Here is a 15566-nt window from a genome sequence, read left to right on the forward strand (position 1 = left end):
CAAGATACTGTGTCAGTATCTCACTCAAATTTTTTTTTTTTTTTGAGACAGAGTCTCATACTCTGTCACCCAGGCTGGAGTGCAGTGGCATGATCTCGGCTCACTGCAACCTCCATCTCCCTGGTTCAAGCGATTCTCCTGCCTCAGCCTCCCAAGTAGCTGGGATTACAGGCACACACCACCACAGCTGGCCAATTTTTGTATTTTTAGTAGAGATAGGGTTTCACCATGTTGGCCAGACTGATGTTGAACTCCTAGCCTCAAGGGATCCACCTGCCTCAGCCTCCCAAAGTGCTGGGATTTCAGGTGTGAGGCACCATGCCTAGCCTCTCTACTCATGGTTAACAAAGAGTAAAAAGAGATGTTATTATGGATGATATTGTGGTTATTCGTTGTTATTTGAGAGTTATTCATCATTCTTTGAACATCTGAATGGACTTCAAGAATATGAAAGAAGTGGAGAACAATATAAAAGCACAGGCAGCACTATGCTTTACAGGAACGAATATATACGTGTACACATACACATTCACATACATACATATTGGTGTATATATGTGGATAATTGAAAGAAATGGCAATAACATAACATAAGGACAAAGTCAATAAGCTGTGACTGGTTGGATTGAAATTGTGAAGTAAATGAAAGAGGTGAAAATTGAAGTTTGAGGCAACTTATTGCTTCTATTTACAAGGTGGAGTGTTAGGAACTATAAATAGTAATTTAGAGTTGACAGCTGCTATAGCTGAACTAGATCTTTTGAGAAACAAAAGGGTGTAACTTAAATGCAAACTCATGCCTTCCAAATTTCATTTCCCTGAAATTTTGCAGAGTAGAAGTTGTGGCTGTTGTCCAGATCTGGATGATAAAGGGATGATGAATCTTGAAATAATTTCCATTCCAGAATGAGTCAGTGACTGAAAGCCAGCATGCACTAGTACAGTTTCATTCCTATAAATAAACGTTTTTGAGTCCTCTAGGACTCAGAAGACTAGCATATTTTCTACTAGCGACGTCAAGGCTCTAATGAAGTTCTGTGCTTGCTCTGAGCAAAATGAGATGCTACAGAGGAAAACTGGAAGGGATCAAGCTGTGGATCGCTGCCAGTTGCTTTTCCTCGGTGCCTCCCTTTTCCTATTCCCTGTGTTCCAGTTGGAAACTGCAGCTGGACCCCACACTGGTAGCTGACTTCTATCCTATGCAGTGCCCAGGAAAATAGCTCTGGATGCCGCCGAAGCAGAGGTGGTGGATTTTAAATAAAACTTGTCACTAGAATGGACAGAACTTTAATAATATGAACATGATTATTTATGTCCTTTTCCAAGAATATACCAATCTGATAATATGACCCTTGAGTCCAGATTAAAAAACTCCAACTTACAAGACACAAACCAAAGAGTAATCTTTAGCTTTACAAAAACGTAGTTCACTGTTTCCCAGGAGCACTTAGTTCTATTGTTGTTTACAAACTGCTAATTATTTGTCACAATGGTTTACTGGTTAGATAATATAAAGGTGACTTATTAGGGCAGTGCTGACTCAAAGCAAACAAACACAAAATCAACGACAGAGATATTGATAAATTACCCATGAAGTTACAATGCAATTAAATGGGGGGAAATGTGACTCTACTTATGAAAACTTAATGTTTATTGTTTTCAAAAACCCAGTAACTTTATAATGTGAGATATATTTACAATTTATTTCAATGCAATTAAGTTCCTATGAATTAAAAATAATATAACATAATACAGTATTGCTATTCAAAAATTATTTGATATTCAGTCCACATTAAAATTGAAATGGAAAACACCAAGAAAATGTTTTGAAACTATATTGACAGACTGTGCTTTAAAAATTAATGCTACTACGTGCTTTTTAAAAAAGCTTTTCTATGTTGATAACTACCAAATTAACTCATTTAGAAATATACATGCAGGCCGGGCGCGGTGGCTCAAGCCTGTAATCCCAGCACTTTGGGAGGCCGAGACGGGCGGATCACGAGGTCAGGAGATCGAGACCATCCTGGCTAACACAGTGAAACCCCGTCTCTACTAAAAATACAAAAAAAACTAGCCGGGCGAAGTGGCGGGCGCCTGTAGTCCCAGCTACTCGGGAGGCTGAGGCAGGAGAATGGCGTAAACCCGGGAGGCGGAGCTTGCAGTGAGCTGAGATCCGGACACTACACTCCAGCCTGGGCGACAGAGCGAGACTCCGTCTCAAAAAAAAAAAAAAAAAAGAAATATACATGCAGATATATTCAGATGTTAGGGGAAGATGCATTGGATCTTTGAATAACAGAGAAACTTCCCACAATAAACTCTTTCAGTATTACATTTATTTTAAGTCATATGTATGTCTGGAGCAATTTGGCAATTACTTACTTTTGAACAGTGAGACATATGTAAGGCATTAGGTTCACCAGGCAACAAGGATATAATCTGCATACAATTCAAAAAATGTAAAAGACAAAGATCTACTTGAAGGCTTGCCAAAAAAAGAGTAGTGAAAAGTTGTGTCCAGGGATGAGAGTGAGAGTTTGGGGCAGAATCCCAGCTAACAACGATGAACAAATTTACATGCCTTGTAAAATTTAAAAATAAACCAGTCATCATTTTTCAAGTTTTAACAGAATATGCAGACAGGTCTCCTTTTCCACTATTTGTCCTAATTTCAAGAGAAACATGAAATGCAAAATGAAAAGCAACAAAAAGCTACTGTGAGAAAAATAAGGCCTTGCAAGATATACTTGGAAATGTATCCGGAGTCATGGGGGTGGACTGGGGTTGGGTTGATGTCTTTTGGCACAAAGATTTGCAAAATGACATAAATGACATGAAGTACAGAAAAAAATCAAGAGAGTTAGTTTCTAGTTCTCTGCGCTTAAACCTTGTATGAGTTACTAGTTAGTCTTCCTGTGCCTCAGTTTTCTTAATCTAGAATTTGAAGGCATTAGATGAACTAGTCACTGAGGTCTTTGTGTTACCAGTGTAATAAATTTCTTTTCATTGCCTTCTTATTTATTTATTTATTTATTTATTTATTTATTTATTTATTTATTTATTTTTGAGACAGGTTCTCACTGTGTCACCCAGGCTGGAGTGCAGTGGCACAATCATGGTTTATCACAGCCTCAACCTCCTGGATTCAGGTGATCCTTCTACCTCAGCCTCCCAAGTAGCTGAGACTGCAGGCATGCATGTCACCATGCCCAGCTAATTTTTTGTAGAGATGGGGTTGGTCTCGAACTCCTGGGCTCAAGTGACCTGCCTGCCTCAACCTTCCAAAGTGCTGGGGTTACAGGCGTGAGCCACCATGTCTGGCCAATACATTTCTTTTATCTTTGGAACATTTGAAGAAGTAAAACTATTCTACCAAGAATGCAGATTATCTACTGTGCTGCTCACTGGGAGGTTATTTTTATGCCATTATGTAGGCTTACAAAGCCCCAAGAGTCATTAAATATGGCCACATTGTCATTGTTGTGAAAAACTCATACAAGTAATTGATTGCATTTGCTGACTTTCAACTTTTTAAAGAAACCTAAACCTGCTCTTTTCATTGCCTAATTGTCATTGTTTTTTGTGCTCTTACTGATTATATCATACAAATGGAAAAATACTTTAGTTAAATTTGTAAGAGATGGATTCCAGTGGCTAGGAAAATAAATAGTAAGAAATTTTTACTCTGGAGTTCATAGGTAGCATGTCAAAGGAGAAGACTATATTGTGGACATAATAATATATGTCATAATAATATATGTTAAATAAGAAATACATATTTTGGTCTTAGTCCCCAGTCTCTGGCATAGAAACTCTGTAGTCTCCTGAGAATGACTTTTTTTATGCTAATGGGATGACTCTTGGCAGCCAGGAGTTGGGGGGGTAGGGGTGGGGAGTAGTTTCAGGATAGGGGCTGGTTGCCAGAAAAAGCAATAAGTGATTAGACGGTTAAAACATTCAACCCCATCTTTGGCCTCTGAAAAGAAGAGAGAGGTGGAGATCGAGTTCAATCAGCAATTGTCAATGATTTAGTCACTCATGCCTTTTGTAATGAATCTGCCATAACAACTCCTAAAGGACAGAGTTTGGTGAGCTGCCAGATTGGCGAACACATCCAAGTGCTGGGGATGACTTGTTAGAAGAAAGCAAGGTAGCTGTGTGCTTCTGCCCTTCAATGCCATACCTTGCCCTATGCATCTCTTTCATTTGTCTGTTCCTGAAGTGTAGCCTCTGTAATATACCAGTTATAACAAATGGAACACTTTTTGAGTTCTGTGGGCCATTCTAGCCAATCATCTGAGGAGGGGGTTATGGGGACCCCTTAATCTCTAGTCATGTGGACAGAAAGATTGGTGGCCTGAGCACTCCATTAGTGGCTGTCTTCTGAAGTGGGCAGCCTCGTGGGACTGAGCCTTCAACCTGTGGAGTCTTTGCCGAATCCTAGACCTAGTGTCAGAACTGAATTGAACTGTAGGACAGCCAGTTGGTGTCAGCAAATTGGAGAATTGGTTGGTGTTGGAAAAGACACAACACTTAATATCTGAATTAGTGTCAGAAAACAGATAATACAACATGCCACACAGTCATATAAACAACATGCACCTATATGGAATAAATCAGTGTTCTAAAAAAGTCATTAATTAATTAGAAAAGGTGAAGTAACCATTCTGTGAGGGATGAACCTGTGATGTGAATGAGCAAGTGCTTGTTTCAGAAACAGGAAGAAACACATTACAATTTAATTAAATTTCAAAGTGTAACTTCAATAAGAGGAGGTGGGAAGCAAATAAAAAAGACAATATAATGTCCGTTAAGTTCTGTCTTCACAGATTGTTCAATCAAAAATCTTGGAATTACACTGCTGGGCACTTATTAAGTGTCTGCCCTGCTGTATAAATTAATACATCTAGACACGACTCCTAGCTATCAAACAAGTCTTACAAAAAATGGTCTCTTTTAATACCCAGAGTTTTGTGTATGTGTGTGAGAGAGCGAGTGAGAGAGAGAGAAAGAGAGAGAGAGAAATATATCAGTTCCCAGTATTGAAGTTACCAGGAGTGTCCAACTCCACATTGCCTCATCATAAGTAGTATTTTACCAAGTAAGTGAAAAGAATACTAAGCTGGAGAGGTTTTTCAAACATGGTAAAGGTAAAGCGAGAGGCTGGAACTCATAGAATAGTGGGAAGCTATCAACTGTGAACAACAGTACATCATCCATAAACTTTGTGGGCTTTTAACCTCAAATTAAAGCTGAAGAAAGGCAACACTCTCCTCTTCCTCTGTAATCACAGAAGAAATGATGCCCGAACTGACATTTTTCCATGAACATTTTCCCAAGTAAAGCCCTCTGAGCTCATTAAAGAATGTCTCATTTTATTTTTCAGTAGTTGAGGGAAGCTAAATCTTAAAAGATGCCCAACACTAGATGAAAGCAGAAACATTTAGTCCAAACTCCAGACTGCATTTTTCCCAAACAGCTGACACTTGGCCATAGTGCAGGTATCTGAAATGCGGACTGACTTTCAGAAATGGATCTAGTTGTTAGTTTACATGTTGCTAGCAAGAAGAAAAAATACTCAAAGATGAGGCAGAGGAGCAGAGAAATACTTAGGCATAGAATTCAGGGTTTTCTCATTTCGGACCTAATCGTTTTGCCACTCAATACTTTTATCTTCTACAACTCAAAACAGGTGCTCTTTCATATTAACATTCACAGCTCTGAATGTCACCAAGGTAAATATTTTGCCTGTCCTTTGGCACACTGCACATAAAATTTTAAATAATTCAAACAACCTACAGCTTGTCAGTGACCAAATAGAGCACTGGTAAAAATAAAATATCTTTTGGTTCAGCACCAGCTGGCTAAATTTAAACCCTGTATTATGTAATCTTAAAGTGTCCTTGCGTTTAGTTGGTGTCTTAAGAGATTCTGTTATCACGTCTCTTCCAAATCACTTCAGTCTCTAACATCTAAACATTTAAGGCACAACAGGACCAAATTAAAGTGTTCACAGGCAATTGAAGACAGAAGAAAAATCCATTTGAAACAGTATATAGGGCATGATATCTTTAAAGTAAAATCTCAGTCTTCTCTGTTTAAGGTTGTAGTTACTATAATTAGGACTGGCAGATCCAACTGGCAGTGCTTTTCTTAATTCTGCAAAACATGTAAGAACCTGATTCTTTAATCTTACTCCAGTAATACTCCCAGAGGAGATGAGACTCTGGCTGGAGCAAGAACTACAAAAGCAAAGTAAGACTGAAAAAGAATAATTTTCATGCATTTCTTTGAGAAAGCTGTAACAGTTGAAAATGTTGCAAACTCTTCCTTTCTCTCAACAAATTCCAAGAAATATAATTTATATTTTTAATATATTAATTACATTTCTGCTCATAAATGACAAACGAATTTTTTCTCTGCTTTCCCTCTTATTTGTAAGTTGAAGTATAATTTTAACTCATGACTGTTTATCAGGTTTGACTCATTATTCTTCAATATTAAGTATGAAAAATGCTATTCTGCAAACAGATTAACATATGAAGCTCTAAATTTTATCCTATTAAATCAATGCTAAATATTATCATAAAAGTCAAATTCAACTGGATATTTTCTTTTACAGTGATTACAATTTGACCTATGGTCTTCATTGACCTTAAGTAACCAGTGAGAGCATTTTACAATTCAGGAAGCAGACATATAGTCAATGACTACTTTACACTTACCTTTTATGATATTTAGGTTTAACTCCAAGTTTGTGGAAATATCATATATCTTTATAGCTCTTCACAGACTAGCTTCCTCCTTTGTTTCATGCACAGCAAATTTCCCAGTCCCCTGAAAGCAATAGGTGCAGTGGAGGCCCGCTCCACTGAAGGGTCTATCAAGCAAATAGATGGGACGGCTGAATTTATTTTAGCAGAGCGTCTAAAGGATGCAACTTGGCACCTATTTTTAGGAACTGAGCTCTGTAAAGGTGGGGCCTGAGTCAACCACTCTTTTAAGAAGAGTGTCTCTGAGGCCACTCTGCTTCATAGTGTCCTCAGTAATGTATGCGTGGCTCTAACACATGTGCAGTCAATCAAACTCCCTTCTGCAGCCACGACCACCAGCCAGCTCTGAATTTCTGTATAAAGTCTACAATTGAACCAGTGTCGATGAGGAAAAGGAGGGACTAAAGTTCTGGAATTACTTGCATTTGTTTTAATACTTTCAATCTCTTAAGACTCAAGAATATGAAAATAAAGCAGGTGGGAAAAGTTTCCATTTATTCTGGTGGAATAATTAACATGGATTCTCGGGAAGAGGAGACATTGCCTTTCCTTGACAAAATGTTCTTAGATATGTAAAACATTTGTTTGTTTCTTGAGGGTTCACGTATAAAGCAAAACACTACTCTAGTGTTGACTTAAGTAAAGGCTGTGCTGGTTTACTTAAAAAAAAAAAAAAAGCCAAGGAAGAATGGTGGAAAGGAATTCTAGAGAGAATAGAGAGCACCCCTGCCGTGTGAGTCCTTCTCATCAATATTAGCTTTAATTCGGCATGAGGAAGAGCAGGCAGGGAAAAGGAGTCACCTCACGTGCTCCTGAAAGAATCATATTAAATGTCCTTTGCTGCCAGGGCTTACCAAACACATGCTGACAATCTGACCCAGAACCTAACGAGCACTGCCATTTAGCTCAAAAATGCCAACATCTCATACATTCTGAGTACATAGAAAATAACCAGCTTCCTTTATCTTTCCTCCCTTCTATGACTTTCCTAATGTGGTGTGGCCTAACAACAAACTCAAATAAAGAAAGCAAATTGCCCTTTGGCTTAAAGAAACACCTGACCTATATACTCTATTTCATATATATGCCTATTCATAAGCTGTTTACTATAACATTCATTAATAAAATTAGTACATATATTACATTTTTCCATATACAATATTGGTTTCTGTTAAAAGTAGGTCAAGGAGTGATATTCCAGCATATTAACTCTAAGAACAACTTTCTGAAATAGTGTTCTATATACTCCATAAGAGTGTTCAGGGCCAGTATAGACTAATAACTTAGAGTTGTGCTTCCAAGTATGATAGCTATTAGGCACATGTAGCCATTTAAATTTTAATTGATCAAAATTAGGTAAAATTAAAAATTCAGTTCTTCAGCTACATTTCAAGTCAATCAGTCTCCACATGTGGACAGAAGCTATGTATTGGTGCAGATATAAAACGTTTCCAACATTGCAGAAAGATCTATTGGACAATACTGATTTAAGTCACAGGATTTCAACAGAGCTTTGACAATAATATACTCTGTGATCTGGGCAAGTTTCATAAGTTGTCTAAGCTTTATTTTATTCAACTGTGACTAAATGGGACTAAGTTGACCAACTTTCTATTGGTGTTGTGAAGATGAAATGAAATAATATATATAAATTAATTATTATGCTTACATTATTACTCCAACATAATATTTACATAATAAATAATTATTACTTTACTTTGCTATATGCAAAAGAAAATGGTACTGGATCTGAAATCACAATAATTCAATTTAAATTATGAGGAGATTGATCCTATAATGTAAACGTAGTCAATTTTATTATTATATTTGCAGATAGTTGCTAATGACGCTTATGGTGATTTTACTCTTTTTAAAGGTTGTTAATTATTCAAAGATCTGACTTCTAGCTTCCTCACTTTCTCTCCTTATTAAAAACTCACTGCTTTCTCTCTCCATTTTATTGATATTTCTTTAAGTTTCACTCATGATAACTTTTCTTCAAGCTTGCTGTTTTTGATTTTTCAGGACAAAAGTGTATTTGATAAAAATACATATACATTAAATAGTATTTTTTCACTTTTTTCTCATAATAAATTTTCTAATGTATATATTAGTACAAAAACCCAATGATTATACATTAAGATAAACAATGGTCAGGAAAAGAAACCTTGGTGGAACACTGTATAATAATTGGTAATAATGAAGAGCAATAAATGTTAAATCTATGGGAGCACACATAAATTAACTGACCTAAGTTTAAGCAAAAATGTTCAGTCATAAAATTAATTAGTGATCACATAATTTGGTTCATTCATTTTAGTCATGAAGACAATGAAAACATCAGGACCTAGATTCTGACCATTCATTATTACAGTGGCTTTAGACACTGAATTTCATTCTTCATTTAATAACAGTTTAATCAATTACTATGAAACTACTATGAAAGCAAGATAGAAGAATGATGGGTAGATGGATGGATGGGTGATAGTAGACAGGTATAAAGGCAGAAAGATTCACAAGGTGATCCCTTGTATCACAAAACTTATACATTCAAATGGAAAATTTTACTCCCTATCTAATCTGATATTGATAGTGCCTAGATACCTCTACCTATTAAAACCTGTATTGTACTTGACTGAAACTTACTTAAGTTCTTGTAGTGGGATGATGTAGTAATTAGCATCAGGCCAATGCTGTCATGGAAGACAATTAGAAAGTGGCATCAATTACAGAGATCATATATGTTAGGCATCAGAGACAGCCAAACCAATGAGACCCAGAAGCAGTACAATTCAAGAAAGACAAGAACCTTACAAATATAAGTTGAGGATCTGAGGCTGTCCTGGGGGTCTTTGTCAATTTTGGATGCAGGTAGAGCCTGAGAATCTGGGCTTGGTCCAAGGAGAACACTGCTGCTGGAAACAGAAAAACAGCAGAACCTTTGGCAATTCCATGGGACTGGAGTGACAAAACTGGAGAGGCGAAGGATCTCAAATTCTATTTTCTTTCTAAGATGTTTCCTAAATTCCAAAATTTCACAGGATAGTAGGATACAATCATAAGCCCAAACACAGAAAAGTAAAGTGGAATAGCCTACATTTTCATGATACTTAAACAGGTATCTCTGAGGAGGGCTGGTAACAGTTGAAAGCCTTCAAATAACAGGGATACTGACTCTAAAATAATGTGCAACAACTGCCTGTCTTTAGAAATGACTTGATAATCTGGGTTTAGCTGGAGGCTGAGAATTCTGTCTTGGCCCTAGCAGATGGGAGACAGATGAACCAGCAAAGGTTTGGGCATTTGATCAGGCTTGGAGTGATAAAATTGGTGATTCGAGTATATTCAAACACAGCCAATCTCCTCAAGACATTTGCCAAATTTGGAAGCTTCACATGGTGTGAGGCTAAATAGCCAAGCTGAAAAACCTCAGAAAACAGAGCAGAGATTCCTGCAGACTACATGTTGAGGAGAAAAGGATCTCAGATTCTCAAAAAAAAAAAAAAAAAAAAATTAAGGTGGTCAGTGCCTCTCTGCTCTCCATTCTAGCTGCTCAGCAGCAGAAAGATTTAATCTCTCTGATGAAGGTCACAATCTGCAGCTTTGTTTTTGAATACACACTGCTTACCTTTCAATTATAAAAGTACTAGGCATGCAAAGAGACAGAATATTGTCATTGATACTAAAAAAAACTTTTCAAGGAAGCAGGTGTTGTAGATACTTAAATTGGCAGATAAGGACTTTAATCACAATTGATATATTTAAGAAAATATAAGAAATAACACACAAAATATAGGAAAAGATAGAGAATTTCATGAGAAAATTAAAATGAAAAAATAACAATGAAATAGACATTCAAAAATGAGAAATACAATACAAGAAATTAAGAAATCAATGGTAGATTTAACAGCAGATTGGAGACAGCAAAATATAAAATTTTTAATCTGGAAGACAAATGGATAAACAATAGAAAGGTTGGGTATGGATATTTTTTATTAAATATCAATAAGTACTCATTAGATTTCAGCAGCAGTATGACATTATTGAATCATATAACTACACTCCATTAAAACCTTTGTTGCATTTGTTCTTGACAAGCTACATCTACATTCTCTCATGTTTGTTCATTTTGTGCTAAGTGAATGAAAACAGTCCCACCCCATTACTACAGCTTGCTTTTGCCATCTAGTATAGTTGCTTTCTTCACAACTTGCAATCTATATCTTATCCTAGTCTACATGAAAAATATTTAACAGAACAGAGCCCCTAATACATACAAAGCCCTTCTACTGCTAAAGACTTCCCTCTTAGGTTAAGTTGATATATGACATTAGGTCCACTTAGGAATCCATAATTGTAGGTGTTCTTGATAACCTGAAATAAAATTGATCTGGTTAGGGTATTTCAAAATTCTATGCGCTTCTTTTCTAGGTTATGAGACATTTTGAGTTCACTCCCTTTTCTATTTTTGCTGGTGTTACCATTTGTTAGGTGAAGACTATTCTCTTTGACATAAAAGACCAACATTGATTTGGTTCACATTTATTTTCTTGTTCCTTAATTAATATAAAAACTTTCCAATAAAAGTAGTAAATGTTTTTTTTCTTTCCTTAATTTTCCTTTAAGAGAACCATTTATATTTTATAAATAAATTGTGCCAGGAATTTAATTAGGTGATTTGCCTTTATTATTTTCTTTTATTCTGTCAGCAACCCCAAGATATTAGTGTTTTCACCATTTTATAGAAAGAAACTGAGGATAAGTGAAGTTAAACAACTTCTCCAAGGACAAAAGTTAACAATCAGCAAAAGTGGGAATTGGATTCATTTCTGCTGACTCTGTATGTTTGGATTATTTGGGATATTATTTATCCTGACCTTAATCTAAAAGTTCTATCCAAGCACTATGTTGGGTGATATGTTTTGAGAGGGATCAACTCTTCCCCATAATAAATTCTTAGTGTAGGCCTGCAATAGGTAGGCTCTGGCAAAGTCCTGTCTGTGCATGGTAGCAAAGTGAACTATTAGGGGAGGTATGGGAACTTTAAAGCAGGGACAACTGTAGTTCAGTCATCTGATATGCAATCCTGACCCAATGGGGCCCATCTAAGGTTTGTAGAATTAAAGAGCAAACATATAAAATGAAAGTTTCATATTATTAGCTAGTATACACAAAATACTAGCCCACCAATGAGGATCTGGCAATCTGCTTTGACCCTTGCAGGTAGCATGACCCATTGATCCATTCAGGTGTCATGTAAGCATAATTAGAGTATTAGTAATTGAATTGCATCTAAATGTAACCAACTATACAAGTAATCAACTATACACTTGTCCAAGTTTAATTCCATTAAAATTACATCATGGTATTAATAAAGTATGAATAAGGTCTTTGGGCATATGACTCATATTTAAATCATATCTCATAGTGTTAAGCAGAGTGACCATGATAAATTTGTCATGAAAGCCAGGGGGCTTTTGGGAGTGAAGAAAGCACCATTAATAACTATGCCAACGTAATGGCATAAGCTGGGATGGTCCAGGGGAAACAGGGATGCATAAACACCTGACCAATGAGCCAAATGTGGACCCTCTTGACCCACCATTGGAGCACACAATGAGGAGGATTTCTAATGATCTGGCTCCCAATATAAAAAATAAAAGTAAAAATGTTCTTTACTAGTTACGTCAGTGTTTAAAGGATCATCTCTGTCCTATAAATATAATTTGGATTGACATATCCCTTATAATAAAGACAGGAATGAATGAAAGAACTAGAGAGAATCAATGATACTTGTTCCAGAGGAAAAAAGGTAAGGTATAATTAGGAAGCTTCCTGGTTAAAAAACGGTGGAGGTCTAGATGTTCTTGATAGGTTTCTTGTCAACCTTCAATTAAAATAATTTAAACAACAAAAAATAACATTAATTACTAATAATGAGAGAGTGAGAAGTTGAAGAGAAACAAGAATTTGAAGAAGATAAAGAAGAAGAGAAGTTGGAGGAGATATGCTGAAATTTGTACAGAATTTCCAATTGTGGTTATCTTTGTGAGCAACAAATATGAATCACAATTTTGGATGACATACTGCATAGGGCAAACTCTGAGTCAGAAGGGAACAAACAGTTTCCCCAAATAAAAGAGAGAGGCTTGGACTCACTCCACAGTCTCGTTTTGCTTTGACTGAAACTAGGTGGGCTCAACAATTCCACGTAAACATCTTCTAGACCAGCCCAAGCCACAGCCCTGCCTCTGCTACTCCCCTACTTTGTCATTACATACCTATGCACACACCATGTCTCTCAGGACAAAAGGAAAAGATGGTGATGGGTTGTTAGGTTTTTAAGGGAATAATGCTTTAGAGAAGGGATGGTGGAACTCTGTAATATTTCATGGTTTGTGCCATACAAAAGGAAGTTTACACATTGTATCTGAAAACACAAGGTAGGATTATAAGATATAGGATGGAAGTCATAATTCTATTCAGCAACTTTGCACAGTATCAGTAATTCAAGATTTTAGATATAATTCTGAAGGAAAAGAAAAATTGATGGGAGAAATTATAGGATCCAAGTATTTAGTGATGGCAGAATAAGAAAAACGTACTCACCTTATTGAAAGGAAATGGCAGATCTCAGTCAATGAAGACCCAATACAAGTGAAGTTAAGTAGACAAGGTAGAATAAAGAGGCACTGCTAAACAATGGTAAGGGACAGTGACTGGATGAGGCACAGAACTGATAAAGTTTATCAGTTTATTCCAAAATACCTGAAAAAGTCACAAAGATACAAGCTATGTTCTAGATGTGCTGAAAAAGATTCAGGGAGAGAAGCTACTATGAAAGTGGATTAGCTGTTATTAAGGAGACAATAAAATGAAATAAAATAATGAAAACAGTGAAGAATAGAATAGACTGCAAAATTCAACACAAAAATTAAAATGGCACTTGATACAGAAAAGAGCACATATAAAGATGAAATTCAATCAATGTAACAGGGAAAATTTTGAGAAATTTTTCCGTAACACAGGAGCAAAATCAAAGAGATGAAAATGAAGACCTAGAAAAGGATTAATATGAAGGAAGAGGTATGATCAAAGAAACATAACTGTTTCAGAGGAGGAAAGAGCAAAATAGCATAGAAATAAATATTAAATTTAAAAGGAAAGAAAAAGTTTTTGAGGTGAAGTAAGATCTGAGATGACAAAACCAAAGGCTTAAGACATCTGGATATGCTCTTATAAATTTTTGAATTTTAAAGATTAAAAAATAATGAATAAAGCAAAAAGACAACTGATTGCAGAGTTCTTCAGTAAGATATGCACTATGAAACAGTGGAATATTAAGTGAAAGGTGTTTCAAGTTTGTTTTTGTAGTGGACATAGATTTGAATAGATTATTTTTAGACAACTTTCTGTTATTTATGTATGAAGAATATAGAGGCATACTTTAGAATACATAAACAATTTCTGATCAGGTGCAGTGGCCCATGCTTGTAATCCAGTACTTTGGGTGTGTGGGGCGAAAGGATGACCTGAGCCCAGGACTTTGAGAAGGGCCTAGATAACATAGGGAGACCCTGTCTCCACAAAAACATTAAAAAAAAATTTAGCCCAGTGCGGTGGCATGTGCCTATAGTCCCAGCTACTCCAGAGGCTGAGGTTAGAGGATCCCTTGAGCTCTGAAGTCAAGGCTGCAGTGAGTAGTGATCAGGCCACTGCACTCCAGCTTGGGCAACAGAGCAAGACCCTGTCTCAAAAAAAAAAAAAAAAAAAAAAAAAAAAAGAAAAAAGAAAAAAAAAGAAAAAGAAAAAGAAAAGAAAGAAAATTCTCAGATAAAGAAAATGATTAGGCTGGGCACAGTGGCTCACGCCAGTAATCCCAGAACTTTGGGAGGCCAAAGTGGGCAGATCATGAGGTCAGGAGTTCGACAGCAGCCTGACTAATACTGTGAAATCCTGCCACTACTAAAGATACAAAAAATTAGCTGGGTGTGGTGGTGCTCCCCTGTAATCCCAGCTACTCAGAGGCGGAGGCAGAAGAATTGCTTGAACTCGGAAGGCAGAGGTTGCAATGAGCCAAGATGGCGCCTTTGCACTCCAGACAGGGAGAGACTTTGTCTCAAAAAAACAAAAAACAACAACAAAAAAAAAACAAAAAGAAAATGATTAATGTGTCCTCACTGGGGAAGCGAGTAAAATATATCTGCAAGCTCACAAGAGAAGATTCCAAGTTAAGAGTAAAAGAATGGGAAGCTTATTGTATAAAAAGACATTTGCATTAAAATCAAATATTGTAACTGCAGTTATAAAATTGGATGTAAAATTAAAATATTCCTTGAAAATGTATATAAAAAGAACACAGCTTTAGTATATATAACATTATGTTAATAATGTAATGATTCAGGGATCTAGTCTTAGATTAAAATATATTCTGTGTCATTTAATATGAGAGTGGAGAAAAGCAGGAGAAATAAAATTTAGCTGAATTTTTTTGGAGCTTGATGATTTACTCAGTCATTCAGTCATACATTCTTTCATTGAGAAAGTTTTCAAATGTTTATTCAACACCTCTGTGTGAAGTGCTGTGTTAGATATGATGTTTACAGATAAACAAAACATTCATTGGCCCTAGTAACACACAAATATATGTGTATAAAACAGGTTAAGTTTATGAAGGAGAAGAAATTAGTGGTGTGAGGAAAAAAACACCTGAAGGTGGTCATCAAATTTTAAATTTCATCAGGAGAATAAATACAAAAAGAAAAAAAGGAGTGAAGTAAAAAAACTTAT

At 36.2% G+C, this 15566-nt stretch overlaps 1 protein-coding gene across 2 annotated transcripts in view; it reads right to left on the minus strand.

The window, feature by feature from the left end:
- The window catches only part of XIRP2 (xin actin binding repeat containing 2), a 79174-nt gene extending 72198 nt beyond the window's left edge, over nt 1-6976 (minus strand). The window contains exon 1 of one of the 2 annotated variants that reach the window (XM_010367857.2): nt 6729-6976. The gene's annotated coding sequence lies outside the window, so the exon portion shown is untranslated. The remainder of the gene's footprint in view (nt 1-6728) is intronic. The other variant, XM_030916756.1, reaches the window with a different exon arrangement.
- Between the last annotated feature and the right edge of the window lie 8590 nt (nt 6977-15566).

This window comes from Rhinopithecus roxellana, chromosome 14, assembly GCF_007565055.1.
Source record: "Rhinopithecus roxellana isolate Shanxi Qingling chromosome 14, ASM756505v1, whole genome shotgun sequence".
NCBI classification, from domain to species: Eukaryota; Metazoa; Chordata; class Mammalia; order Primates; family Cercopithecidae; genus Rhinopithecus; species Rhinopithecus roxellana.